General features: G+C 40.0%; 1 protein-coding gene across 6 annotated transcripts in view; it reads right to left on the bottom strand.

Moving 5' to 3' along the window:
• BBS2 (Bardet-Biedl syndrome 2) overlaps positions 1–14,502 on the bottom strand; it is an 876,805-nt gene that overhangs the window by 109,500 nt on the left and 752,803 nt on the right. The gene's annotated exons all lie outside the window — the stretch shown is intronic.

Genomic DNA, 14,502 nt, shown 5'->3' with positions numbered 1-14,502 from the left:
AGCATATATATCCTGAATGAGGGGGTCCATTTTAAGCACAAACAATAACGGTGATAAAGGGCAACCCTGTCTTGTCCCCCTAGATATCGGAAATCGGTCCGTTTCAAAATCCTTCAGCACTATTCTTGCCTGTGGAAGAGCATACAATGCTCACACTGCCGACACAAAAAAACCATCAAAACCATATGCCGTTAAAGTATCATAAAGAAAATCCCACCGCACCCTTTTCGGCATCAAAGCTAACCAGCACCTTCCCTTTTTTTTTTTTATGTTTATTGAATTTTCTCAAAAGTAGAAAAAACCAGTGAACAACAAGATCAAGCATCCAAAAAGGGCAAAGCAACATAACAGTCTAATACATAGAAAGTATTCTGAAGTGTAACATTGCAATGCATAACTAAATAATATGAACAGAACAGTATGCACCTAGAAAGGAAAATAAAAGAAAGAAAATAAAAGAAAGAAAGAAATTGACTGCTTGGCTATTGTGTACATGGATCATCAGCAATTTGAAAACAGACAACAAAATAAATCCATATCAATCAGTACAGAAGTCCAGAAACGGTTGCCAAATAGTGTTTGTTTTGTGCAAAGTTCCTTTCCTTTCAGCCGCTACTAATTCAAATTTGGCTGTAAGACATGCTTGATTCCACCATGCTGCATAAAGATAATGTAGATGAAGACTTCCAATTTGATAGTATCTGTTTAATAGTAATGGATAGTAAAGCTTTAAGTAATTTGGCTTGAGGTTCAACAAGAGGAGTCTGAAGTCCATGATGGCCATACATCACAATTGCTAATGTGATAGGTTCTGAAATGTGTAGTATGGCACTGATAGTGCGCCAAATTTGAGACCAATAGTGTCGTATGATGTTGCATTGAAAGATCATGTGGTCTAAAGATCCGGGAGATGAGTGACAGGACCAACATTTACCATCCAATGAGCTATCTTGGTGTGCGATCTTGGCCAGTTTTATTGGGGTCCAGAATGCCTTATGAATAAGGAAGAAAAGGGATTGAGTAATAGCAGAGGAGGCGAGTGCTGAGTGGGACATTTTCCAAATGTCACTCCAGTCTCTAACATCTAGCTCAAGTCCAGTGTCTCTGCTCCAAAGCGAGTAAAGAGTATTGAGTGAGAAGGTATCATGCTTTCTCATGATTTTATACCATTGCGATGATTCATGTCTGGTATGAGAGATCTGTTCGCACAAGGTCAGAATGTTAGGAAGTTCATCTATAACAGGTTGTTGCTTCAGGTGTGTCACAATGGCAGATTTTAGTTGTATCCATTTGAAGAAATGTGATTGTGGTAACTTGTAATTCTCCGCCAACCTCTGAAATGGGATCCAAGTAGAGTTCGAGTATAGATGACATAGACGGTGTATTCCATTAGCTTTCCAAACGGAATTGTAGATCGGTGTTTTTTGAATGCAAATTTTACTATTTCCCCAGAGAGGTATTTGCGTGGTTTCACTCCATTTTGGCGAAAGCATGGCATCTATATGTCGAATAGCTGTACATGTTGTAGCCACACTGTAGCCCAGACCAGGGCTCTACAGCACTCCAAGTGGTTACACCAAAATAGAACACCAGCGTGTGACCCGAAATGGAGTCACCCTGCAGGACTGGACTGGACTCCAGGCAGGAACCACAAATCAAAGTTACAACAATTGTAGTTCATAGGAAAATAATTCAATTTTATTCATTCCTTCATAAAGGTAAGTAGTTCATCAATACAGCTGCCAAAATTGTCAGAATTCCCAAACAGCAGCAAAACAAAAATGCCAAAAGAAGCAAGAAAATAAACAGCACAAAATAAAGTCCAAACTTGCTCTCAGTACTAATTTAGTCCCAGCTGCACCTGAGGTTTCAGCTCTCCTCAGAGCTAGCACTGCCTGCTCCCAAGCAGGTAGTTCCACAAACAAAATAAAGTTCAGGGCACTGGTTCTCCAAATCACAGTGCTCAAAGTTAAAGCCTCCGGCAGCCTAACATAACACTGCCGGGAAAAGGAGAGTGTCACAGGTTTTGCAAGACAAAAGCACAACTAATTGCTTTCAAAATTCCCTCCCTGGGTGTTAGCAAAACCTCTCCCCACAATGACACTCTTAGCTTTTCAAAAACAAAATAGTCCAAACAGGCAAACAGTCAAAAACACTCACTTTTTGTGACTAGCAATTAGGTCCACCTGCATGGGCTCAGGAAAGTCAGGAGCACATTCTGCAAAACTTTCTTGACAATCCATGGGTTGTTCCTCCTGAGAAACAGGCAGCTCCTCAGCTTGTCCAGCTTCTAATAGCTCCATGGGTATGGGTCTATTGCTCCTGCTTGGCCCAGGGGACTCCTTAGGGAAAAAAGGTTTGAACCTTCTCCCTAACTGGCCTCCCTGTCTGCTCTCAACTGCTGGTTTAAATCCTCTAGGGCCACGCCCTACTCTGGCTGAGTCAGCAGTGTTCCAGGGGCCTCTTGGGCTCCCCCGGTGGCGACTTGGGTATAGATCACCTAACTCCTCCTCAGGCAATTCAGGCTCCCTCTGGTGGTCAATGGAGATATTGTCAGTCTCAGGCACCGGAGGGAGGGACCTTGGAATTTCCCTTCCTGGTTTTCATTTTTACTTTTCCCCCTGACCTAACAGGGACCTTGGCAGGCATCGTGTCTGACTGGTCACAATGTGGATGCAAGAATTGGTTGTAGATGCAGGGAATCAGTCTGTCCAAGGAAAGGTAAATCCTCAAGAGGCGTGACTGTAGTTAGAGAGCGTTCCAGTAGGAGCCAACGAGGCGTAGTACTATCATCAGTAGTATGAAGCCATCTAGATCCTTGTCGAAGCAAGAAGGCGATGTGGTAATTTTTAAAATTAGGAAAGTTGACTCCACCCGATTCTTTGTCATTCCTCAGTTTTTGCATGCTTATACTAGGTGGTTTGTTATTCCAGAGGAAAGCAGTGAGGATTTTGTCCAATTTAGCATAGAACAGTGATGGCTAACCTTTTTGAGCCTGAGTGCCCAAACTGCCGCACAAAACCAAAGAATTTCCTCAAAGTGCCAGCACGTCAATTAAACCTTAATAACAAGATTTTAGTATCTAAAAACTCTTTATAAAGTTGCCTGAACTATGTAACATCATTTTTAAAGGTTGGAATCTTTGTATTGTCAGAGAATCAATTTGATTCACAATCCTTTGGTTTTCATTTCAATTTATTGGCAATTTATAATGTTTTAATGATTTCATTCAATTTAATGAATTTAGGAAGAATTTGATTCAGTTACACAATATATTTTAAATGTATTATTCACATAACATGTCAAATGTATCCTAAGTAAAAAAAAAGATAAACTTCTTAAAACTGTTAACTGTGTCAAGACTCGGTGTGTATTCCCAAAGAGTCTATACATGTTTTTTTGTAAAATTTACAATCAAATTTGAAAATAGTTAAATCATTACATTTCTAATAATATGATGTAAAGAAAACAAAAGAGCTTTCAATTAAACCAACCGTTTTTATTGGAAATTCCAGATTGGAATACAACAGGGCCATGTAAAGTCCCTTTTTTAAATAACATCTTTAAATAATATTTAAATAACTTAGAAAGTGTCTTAACTGCAAACTGAAAACACTGCTTCATGTAAACATATGCATTGGGTATGCTCTGAAAAAAATTAATGTGATTTTTGTTGTTGCATGCATGCTGATAACTTGTCAATCCTTGGCTCATAGTGCGTTGATTTCAGAGCAACACATGCAGCACTCATGTCATCCGTTAATCTGTTTCTAGCATCAGATTTTATATGATTCAAAGCCGAAAACAGCTGCTCACAAGCATAGGATGACCCAAACAAAGTAAGAAGAGCAATCCCAAGTGCTTTCATGGACTTAAAATTGTCTGGCAGAGAATTCCACGCTTTTAGGATTTCATTTTCAGAACTGCTAGCAGTGATTTCATTTGTCACCCTTTCACACTCAATACGTTCAAGAGCCGCACGCAGGTTATTGAATTTACTTTTCCAGATAGAGCTTTCTTGAAATTCCAATAGCTCCATTTCCAAATTTTGAATATCCAACCACTGTAAGCAGGAAAGATCAAGATCTTCAAATGTGGACTTTTCTGGGGAAGTTATAAATGAAAGGGTTGTCTCCATCTTACGGAACTGAGAAAATCTTTTACTAAAATTCTCCTTTGCTTCGGCTACAATGGTGGAATATGCTTTGTGGATTTTCTGGTGTTTTTTATGACTGTCCACAAATGTTGTAGAATTATCCAAATGTATTTTTAGGTTGGGAAAATATTTTAGCTGTCCACTCTCAAGGTCTTTTTCAAAAACATGCAATTTTCTCTCAAAAGCTTTGATGTCACTAAACATGCTTTCTGCTGTTTTTCCCATGCCTTGTAATTTTTTGTTTAGTACATTAAAGTGGTTAGTAAAATCTGTAAAGAACATGAGGTTGGTAAGCCAGGCCATGTTGGTGAGTTGAGGATAGTCTTCCCCCTTTTCGTTCATAAATAGCCTAACTTCTTCCAAGCAGGCCATAAATCTCTCTAACACTCGTCCTCTGCTCAGCCACCGGACATTATTGTACATCAGTAAAGTGTTATATTGTGCCTGAACCTCATCAAGAAGGGCTTGAAATTGTCGAAAATTAAGAGCATGCGCCATGATGAAGATCACCATTTTTGTTACATTTTTGAGGACATTGTCAAGTTTTTTGCTGCTTTCTTTGGCGCAGAGAGCCTCTTGATGTATTATGCAGTGAAATTGAATCAGTGGATGTTTTGCTTCCTTAGCAAAGAAATGAATGAATCCTGATGTTGTCCCCACCATGCTAGGTGCTACATCGCTAGTAACTGAAACCACTTTTTCTGGACTTATGTCTAGTGATGAAAAAGCCTCCATCACAGCATTGTGGATATCTATCCCTTGTGTTCTTCCAGGCAAAGACAGCAGTTTTACCAGCTCTTCTCTCATGATGTCACCAGTAGCATAACGCAAAATGAGCGCTAGTCTTGCATGGTTAGTAATATCTGTACTTTCATCCAAGCACATGGAGTAGAAGGGTGCTTTTTGTAAGTCGCAAGTAAGCTGTTGACTAACATCAGCACATATAGCCTCAATTAGAATTAGTATATATTCTTTTAAGACCTCAGCAGTACAAACTGTGAAAAAGTTTTCATTCACAGTATAATTTGCACTAAAGTCTTCATCGGTCAGAATTTTCTATCAAATCTTATTTATTTAATTTATTCATTTTTATTTATTTTTCAAAATAGGTTAAGAGAAAAAATACTCATCTCTTTATCAGAGCATAGCAGGGGTTCTTCACCGACATAGGCTATGTTTCGCCACATAAGGCTTTATCAAGGTAATCCCCTGATAGAGAAGAGAGATATATCGTAGTTATTATCTTAGAACATATACTCCACGGTTCTTATCAACAACTCCTAGGGGTATCATTTCTAGCCCATATAAAGTAGTTGAAAAAATAAAAAGTAAAGGTTATATCTTAGGGAGCTATGATCCCTAGGGGCCTAAGAATCTTAAAAGAACCGAAGACTTTTAGTATGGATAAGTCTTTTATGGAGAAGTGGACAGCTATTTTAAACAGATGTAGCCGCGATTTAATGATTCTGCTTGTGGAAACTACGATAAATGTGGAAAATGGAATTAAGGAACAAATCAAAACAATAGATAGTGTAATTATCCAAGAAAAACAGTCAGCTGAAGAGAATATACTAAAAAGAAAAACCTTGGATGATAATATTGCTAAGTATAAAGAAACCTTAAAAATAGGGAAGATTAAAAAATTTAAGCGTGATGAACGCGACTACCAACAAGACAGAGTTTATACTTGGATGAAGAAAACTATGAGTAAGACTGTTACCTCTAAGGAGAAATTGACTGCTAAAACAACGAATAAACAAGTAGCCTTTGAAGAATCATCGGGGACTTCTGATATAAGTAGTGAAGATGGGAGTGATTCATTAAGGCCTCAAGGATCTATAGAAAATCTAGACAATGTACAACGACAGGGAGAACAATCAAAAGGAAGAGGGAGACAGATGCAGAAACCAAAAGAGCCCCATGGACCAAATGTGCGAACACGGACGAACCAGCGGTATCAACAATAATAATAAATATTTCATCTACTTCTCTTTCTACATCTCAGACCCAGGTCTTACAATATGGCCTGGGGTTTATCCCTACTACTACATACGATCCGTTCCGTATGCGAATAGCTTTTTTCAAATTTTTTCGAAAATTACAATTGAAAGTTTTTTTTGCTGAAAACCCTTCTACTATGGATATTTCAATTTTGAAAAATGAGTCTAGATGGTGTCCTCCAGGACCGATGCCGTCTTTTCTAACTACCTACCGAGATCTAGTGTTGAAAGATTTAGAAATAATGGAAAAAACTTACTACTCTATATATAGGGAGTTTAATCTTTCAAAAAAGGAAGCTACTGCTCTTAAAGAATTGCAAAACAACTCTGATATAATGATACTACGAGCAGATAAAGGAGGTGCTATTACTATCTGGGATCGATCTGACTATCATAGAGAAGCTATGAGACAACTGGGTGATAATATAGCTTATTTAAAAACAGACGGGAATCCAGTGAATCATTTGAAAATGGAGATTAAAGAGATAGTGGAAGAAGGCTTGGAAAGAAAAATGATTACGAAGAAAGAAGCTCAGTTTCTTATTGAATCCTATCCCTTAACTCCGAAGCTATATCTTCTCCCTAAAGTCCATAAAGATCTATCTAAACCTCCAGGACGCCCAATTGTTTCTACAAGGCACTCTATCTTAGAACCGTTATCTAAATTTGTAGACTATTTTTTGAGGTCAGAGGTACAGAAAGCTTCCTCCTACCTAAAAGACTCAGCTCATCTGCTGAGAATTCTAGATACAATAACTAATGCTCCTGAAATCACGTATCTAGTGACGCTTGACATTACTTCTCTATATACTCAAATTCCCCAAACTGCTGCGTTACTGATAGTAGAGGAAACTTTAAATAATAGAGATCTGGGTAGATTTAAAAAAGACTGGCTTATGAAACTTGCTACTCTTGTAGTTAAATCTAATTCTTTTTGGTATCATGGTGATTATTATTACCAAACTCAAGGGGTTGCGATGGGGGCGACCATGGCCCCCTCTGTAGCTAATTTATATGTCTCCAAGTTTGAAATGGACTATATTTATTCATCAATATATTTCCATAATATTAAACTGTGGAAACGATACTTGGATGACATTCTGTTCTTTTGGGGCGGATCGTATGAAGATTTAGAAAATTTCCTTGGATGGATTAATACTTTGGACCCACATCTTACTTTCACTATGACAGCCCACCCTAATAGAATTGCGTATCTGGACCTGATGATAATGAAAGATCAATCCTTTAGAACTACTCTATACAGAAAAGATGTTGAACGGAATAATTTTTTGCATTTTGCAAGTTATCATCCATATTTTTTGAAATTCAATATACCTGTGAGTCAGTTTCTGAGGATACGACGGATCTGCTCAGATCATGAAGAATTTAATAAACAGGCTAACATAATGTCTCAGAGGTTTTATGAAAGACACTACCCTAAAAAATCTATTAAGAAAGCATACCTTCGTGCTAAATATGCTCAAAGATCTCTTTTGATTAAAGAAAAAATAGCTAACGAGGTAGATGAAACTCTGATATGTGTGCTTCCTTTTAATGATCTCAGTAGTAGATTTTTTCAAACTTTAAAACTGCATTGGCCAATAGTTCAGCTCCACTCTTGCTTTGATGAACACCCTACTGTATCGTATAAAAGAGGACAAACTATAGGGGAATTTTTGTCCCTATACAAATTTGAGGATAAAAATATAGCTGCTGATACTGACCAACAGTTTACTCATGAAGCCTGTGGGCAATGCCAATGGTGTGCTCAAGCGCTAGTGGGCCCTGAATGGACTCACCCAGGTACTAATAAAACGTTTAAATCTAAGGTAGATACTTCTTGCACTAGTACTCATGTAATCTATGCGATTCAATGCCCGTGCGACTTGGTGTATATAGGTAGAACAAGTCGGAAAATTATGATAAGACTTACCAAACATAAATCTAAAATAAATACCGGGAGTCTTGAAGCACCTCTTGTACAACACTGGCAAACTCAGAAACATAAAATCACCAATTTAAAATGGAGAATTATTGACCATATTGATATAGGGTGGGAGGGAGGAAATTATACTGAACGTTTGAATTTCAAGGAACAAAGAATGATTTATACATTAAATACTGTCAAACCTAATGGTTTAAATGCAGAAGTAGAATGGATGACATTAGTTTAAATAATCCCAGGGCTGATTCTGGATGCTGATAGGGTACGTAAATATGAGATCATGACGCTTCTATTTTGTATAAAAAACGCCGCGGCCATGTTGTTCTGCCTAAACCAAACTATAGCGATGGCAGTACATGTGGAATCGGCATAACAAAGGTATTTAACAAGCTATTATTATAAGATATAACCTTTACTTTTTATTTTTTCAACTACTTTATATGGGCTAGAAATGATACCCCTAGGAGTTGTTGATAAGAATCGTGGAGTATATGTTCTAAGATAATAACTACGATATATCTCTCTTCTCTATCAGGGGATTACCTTGATAAAGCCTTATGTGGCGAAACATAGCCTATGTTGGTGAAGAACCCCTGCTATGCTCTGATAAAGAGATGAGTATTTTTTCTCTTAACCTATTTTGAAAAATAAATAAAAATGAATAAATTAAATAAATAAGATTTGATAGAAAATTCTGACCGATGAAGACTTTAGTGCAAATTATACTGTGATTGAAAACTTTTTCACAGTTTGTACTGCTGAGGTCTTAAAAGAATATATACTAATTCTAATTGAGGCTATATGGGCTGAAGCTTCTCTGATATTTAGCCTTATAAAAATATATACTACCGCCTTATATACTTGTTTATTGACTAACATCAGCAGCCATTCGCAGAACCCTATCTTTTGCAGTATTTCTGCTTAGCGGCATCTCAGAGATGCACTGCACAATTTTATCCTTGTTTTGGAAATCATGGAAGAGTGAATTACTCCCAGCCAAAATTGCCTTTTTGATAAAATCTCCATCAGAGAGGGGCTTACCATGTTTTGCCATGCACAGTGAAATTTGAAAGCTGGCAACTGTAAGATGATTAGTTTTTGAAAGATAGTTGCTAAAACTAAGAGACTGGGAGTGATATTTATTTAATTTTCCTACAAGGAACTCTTTTCTTTGAGCTAAACCAAGTTCAGCAACACTGTTATGGTTGGTCTCAAAGTGACGTTTGACATTTGATGTGTGAGACACAACACTTTCATTACACATAATACACAATGCTTTCCCACTGCGTTCAATCACTCCATATGTCTCTGTCCAGGCCTCTTGGAATGGTCTTCCACTATCTGTTTTTGCTTTTTTTGCTGTACTCATTTTCTTTGTTCAAGACTTCAAGTCTACAAAAAGATAAAATTTGTATAATAAAAAAAATCTAATGAAGTGCTGTATACAAATCCGTCCCCATAAAAAAATATGTGATTGGGAAATTTTACTAATTGTAGACATCCGTTTTGGTCAAAAAATATACTGTCCGGGTGAAAACCGGACTTGTGCAACCCTAACCTGGACACCCCTAGAAAAATAGCCAGATAATTTAATAGGTTTTTAAAAAGGAGCCCAGGCAAGTTTATAATTAACACTAGTCTTTAAGCCCGTTACATTAACAGGTGCTAGAACATATGTGTGTGTGTCTGTCTTTATTTCTTTCTCTCTCTCTCCTTAGTCGCTTTTTTTCTTTCTGCCTTTCTTTTTCCTTGGCTGTCCATCACCACCCCTTGCCTGCTCCCCCTGTCCATTTTCCCTTCCTTTTACCTCCTCTGTGTCCACCACCACCCCTTCACTGCTCTCCTTATGCAGCAGCAGCCCTTCTCCCTTTGTTTTACCTCCCCCCTGTCCAGCAGCACCTGTTTTCTTCTCCCCCTGTCCAACGGGTGCTAGAGTAGACTGTTTTTTTTTCCTTTCTCTCTCTGTGCTTGGATGCTGTCTGTCTGTCTGTCATTCTTTCTGTCTGTGTCTCTGCCTTGTGCCCTGCCTGCCTGTATTTCTCCATTGCACCATGCCTGCCTATCTCTTGGTGTGTGCCCCCAGCACACCCTTCCCCCCAAAACAGCCCTGTTTTCCAATGCCCCCGCCCCCTTTTGTGCCATGCCTGCCTGCTCCGTGGCCCCCTTCTGTTCCCCCCCTATGATTGCTGCTGGCCCAGCAAACCCCTCACCTCAAAGCAGCCCCCTTTTCCTCTCCCCTTGTTGAGCCATGCCTGCCTGCTCTGTGATCCCTTGCCCATGATTGCTGGACTTGCTCCTGGGCCCGCGTTTGCCCTCCTCCGACAGCCGGCTCCCTTGAAGCCCTCCTCCCCCCCCTTTCCCTTCCCGCGGTAACTAAGGGAGCCGTTTTCAAAGCCGCCGCCGCGGCTTAAGGGACAGGATTGTACAGCTGGACTTGCTCCTGGGCCCGCGTCTGCCCTCCTCCGACAGCCGGCTCCCTCGAAGCCCTCCTCCCCTCCCCCTTTCCCTTCCCGCGGTCCGTCTGGCTGCGGTCCGGCCTGTGGAGGCGATTGACTGGTGATGTACAACCCGCGCATGCACACTAAAAAAAATGCGACAGCTCAGGGAACACGATTTTTTTAGTGCGCATGCGCGTCCTACCATTTTATTATATTAGATTAGTATTATTGGTCCAATTAAACTTAGGCAGCACAGGTAGGGCAAAGTAGAAGTTTACCTAATAATAAATGATGTAGAATGCAGATTGCGTCTCCTGTTCTCCTCAAGTCTCCCGCCAGGGTGGGAGGGTGTGACAGAAGAACGCTTGGTGCTGTAGGCGAGTACCTGGGCGGGTTCAGAGGCGTAGGCGGGGAGTGAGACTTTGCTTCTCACAGTCCCGCGGCGGTTCAGGCAGCCGCGAGGAACACATTGCCAGGCAGGGCCGGACTGGGACAAAAAATAGTCCGGGGCATTTTAGGTTGAGCAGCCCAATCACATGACCTCATGCAGGCCCCGCCCATTGAAGTCCAGGGGCAGGGCTAAAATGCAGAAGCACACTTGAGAGGCACGGCCAGCCACTAATAAGTAAGGAGTGCAACAGCCAACACACAAGAAGATGTGACATGGGGGAGGGGAGAGAGAGAAGATGGGACATGGAGGGGGTAGAGAAGATCCATATCCTCACCTCTCTAGCATGGGAGCACTAGGAACTGTTCCTGATTACAGATGTCACATGTGGAGTCAAACTACAGCCTCACTGAGTTCCTGTGACAGACTCAGTGTGAAGCTTCTCTTCCTTCCCCCATTTCCCCCTCACACACTGCCTGGCTCATAGGATACTAAGGGGAAGACAGGCAGGCTAAACATCCACTCACAGGACTGCAGCCAGCACAGGAGGATGGGCCGCAGCCCACCGGGACAATGCCCGGTCCTCCCAATGGCCAGTCTGGCCCTGTTGCCAGGTGAGCTGCAAAGCAGACACAGGCACACTCGCCTCCCACTGCGCAGCATATCTTAATTGCGGACCTTTCCGCGTGCCAGCTGCAAGGCCTTCACGTGCCACAGTTGGCATGCGTGCCATAGGTTCGCCATTGCTGGCATAGAATGTAGATTTCAGCAATACCGGTAACATACTAAGAGTGTAGTTGATGACAGGAGAGATATTTTAATTGTATCCAGCCTGCCCCACCAGGATAATTTCAATGGGGACCAAGATGACGTTAAAAGTCGAACTGAGTCAAGAACGTGGTCAGCATTATGTTCCAAGGTTTCGTCCAAGTCAGGTGCAAAGTATAGTCCAAGGTACTTCAATTTATTGGGCGACCATAAGAGTCCAAGATCTTTAATGGATTGGCAAACTTCCGGACAGTTCAATGGCATCACTTCCGATTTAGATAGGTTCAATTTGTAACCAGAGTGAATAGAGTACGTTGATAAAGGTTGAAGCAATGGAGATATGGAGTCAGGTGTGAGGTATAGCAAAACGTCATCTGCGTACGCTGAAAGTTTGATGTCCACGCCAGCATATGTGAATCCCTGGATGTGAGGCGATGTTCGGATTGCAATCAGTAGGGGTTCCAAGGCTAAGTTGAAGAGTAAGGGAGATAGAGGACACCCCTGACGTGCATCTCTGCTAAAGGGTAAGGAAAAATGTTGATTAGCATAAATTTTGTTAGTCGGTGATGTGTACAGTACCTTTACCATATTAACGAAAATAGGAGACATTCCAAACCAAGACAGGACAGTAAACAAATATGGCCATTCCACCCGATCAAATGCTTTTTCTGCATCTAATCCAACTGCAACAACAGGATAATCTATAAGTTTGGCAAGAGAAATTACATGAGCAAAAGTTCTGGTATTATCACTAGATAAACGATTGGCCATAAAGCCAGTTTGGTCTGCGTTAATCAGTTTAGGCAAGATCAGTTGTAGTCGATTGGTTAATATTTTAGCATATATTTTGGCATCTGAGTTAATTAGGGATAAAGGCCTATAATTGTTTACTTTAAGCGGATCTTTATTTGGTTTGGGCAGTACAATAGTAGTGGCCTCAGTGAAAGACGCCCTAATATTTCCAGTGTTTTGCAAATATTGGAAGAACTCTAATAAGTAGGGAGAGAGCCATTTTTGAAAAACCTGATAGAATTCAGTTGGTAGGCCATCAGGACCAGGTGCTTTCCTAGTGGACATAAGATTCATGGCTTCGTCAATTTCCTCTATAGTGAAGTCAGCTTCCAACCCAATATTATCTGATTCATTCAATATATTGTGTGTAAGGCCCTCAAGAAATGGGATAGAGGCACTGTCTGGTTGGGTTTCAGACATGTATAAGGTAGAGTAAAAGCTGTGAAATTGTGTAAGAATCTCATCTGGACCCGTAACTACAGTATCATTAGTAGTAGTGACCACTGAAATTGTAATCTTATTCCTCTTCCCTTTTAGATATGAAGCAAGATGTTGGCCACACTTATTACTATCAGAATAGTATTTGGCAGTGCTCATGTACACTTGCGATGCAGCTGTTTTACTAAGGCATGTGTTATATTGATATCTGAGGTGTTGGAGTTTCTTTAATGACTGCATATCATTAGGATTCGTTTGATGTAATGTCTCCAAGTGTTTAAGTTTAGATTCGTAGGTATCCAATTCCTGTTTATTTACTTTTTTTAAGTGAGCATTGAAAGAAATTATGGTTCCCCTTATATATGCTTTAAACACATCCCATACTGAAATCCAGTTACTATCTTGGGGTGAGTTTAAAGAGAAATATTCCTGTATTGCAGTCGTTACGTGGTCACAGAAACTCTTATCCTGTAAAAGAGAGGAATTTAATCTCCAAGTTCTCTGTGGAGAGGGAGAAGGTAGGGTGTCCAGTGATAGGAGGACTGCAGCATGATCAGACACACTAATTGTTTTGATTTCAGAATGAATAATGGATTTGACTAAAGAGGGGTCTATCAGAAAATAATCAATCCTAATACAAGGAATGAGGTGCAGAGAAAAAGGTATAGTCTCTATCTTCTAAGTGAGTTATGTGCCATGGGTCAGTTAAGCGAAATTGGGCAATATCTTGGAGACATAACCATGTCTTTGATTTTTTGTGTTTAAATACAGATTTCCTATCCTTGGAGGGATCAATAATCAGATTAAAATCCCCTCCTAGCACAAAGGGGACATCTTGGTAACCATTAAGCTGATCAGCTAAAGCAGTGAAAAATGAGCAGTCCTCTGTATTGGGACCATATAAGTTTAAGAGATATAAATTGTGGGAATTTATACACAATTTTGTGGATACCCATCTTCCCTGGTTGTCAGTGGTATGTGAGAGGATCTTTATGTGATTTACATTTCTAATAAAGGTAATGACACCATTCTTTTTGTCAATGGCAGGGGAGAATAGAAGCGGATGTGCCCAGGGGAGAGATAATTTAGCAGAGGAAACAGCGTCCAAATGAGTTTCTTGGAGAAATATCACATCTGCTGACAGGGAGGAAATGTAGTTTAGAATTTTCCTGGATTTGATGGGATTATTTAATCCTTTGACATTTAGAGTAGCACATGTAATAGGCATATATTATAGAAAAATATAGAGTTATGTAAGCCTGTAGTAACACACATGTGTATCCATGAACATACAAACCATGAATAACTAATGATGTTATAAAGTATAGCCAAGCAGTCAAAAGGAAAAAGAAGGAAACTAAAAAAACTCATGCAGAGTGAGAAACTAGACAATTTACCATGGGTCAGTGAGCCAGGTGGAACTCCAAAGCAGCACTGCCCAACAGAATCATATAAACATCAATATTTTGAACCCCTGTGATATACAGGCACTGTAGTATAACAAGAGACCAACTGTTTGATATATTGAAGTTTTCCTGTAAAGGAAGAAAATGCTGTTAGCATGCAGTGATGAAAAC

The sequence above is a fragment of the Geotrypetes seraphini genome, chromosome 4 (genome assembly GCF_902459505.1).
Source record: "Geotrypetes seraphini chromosome 4, aGeoSer1.1, whole genome shotgun sequence".
Taxonomy (NCBI): domain Eukaryota; kingdom Metazoa; phylum Chordata; class Amphibia; order Gymnophiona; family Dermophiidae; genus Geotrypetes; species Geotrypetes seraphini.
This window is presented reverse-complemented; position numbering and strand designations above follow the sequence as displayed.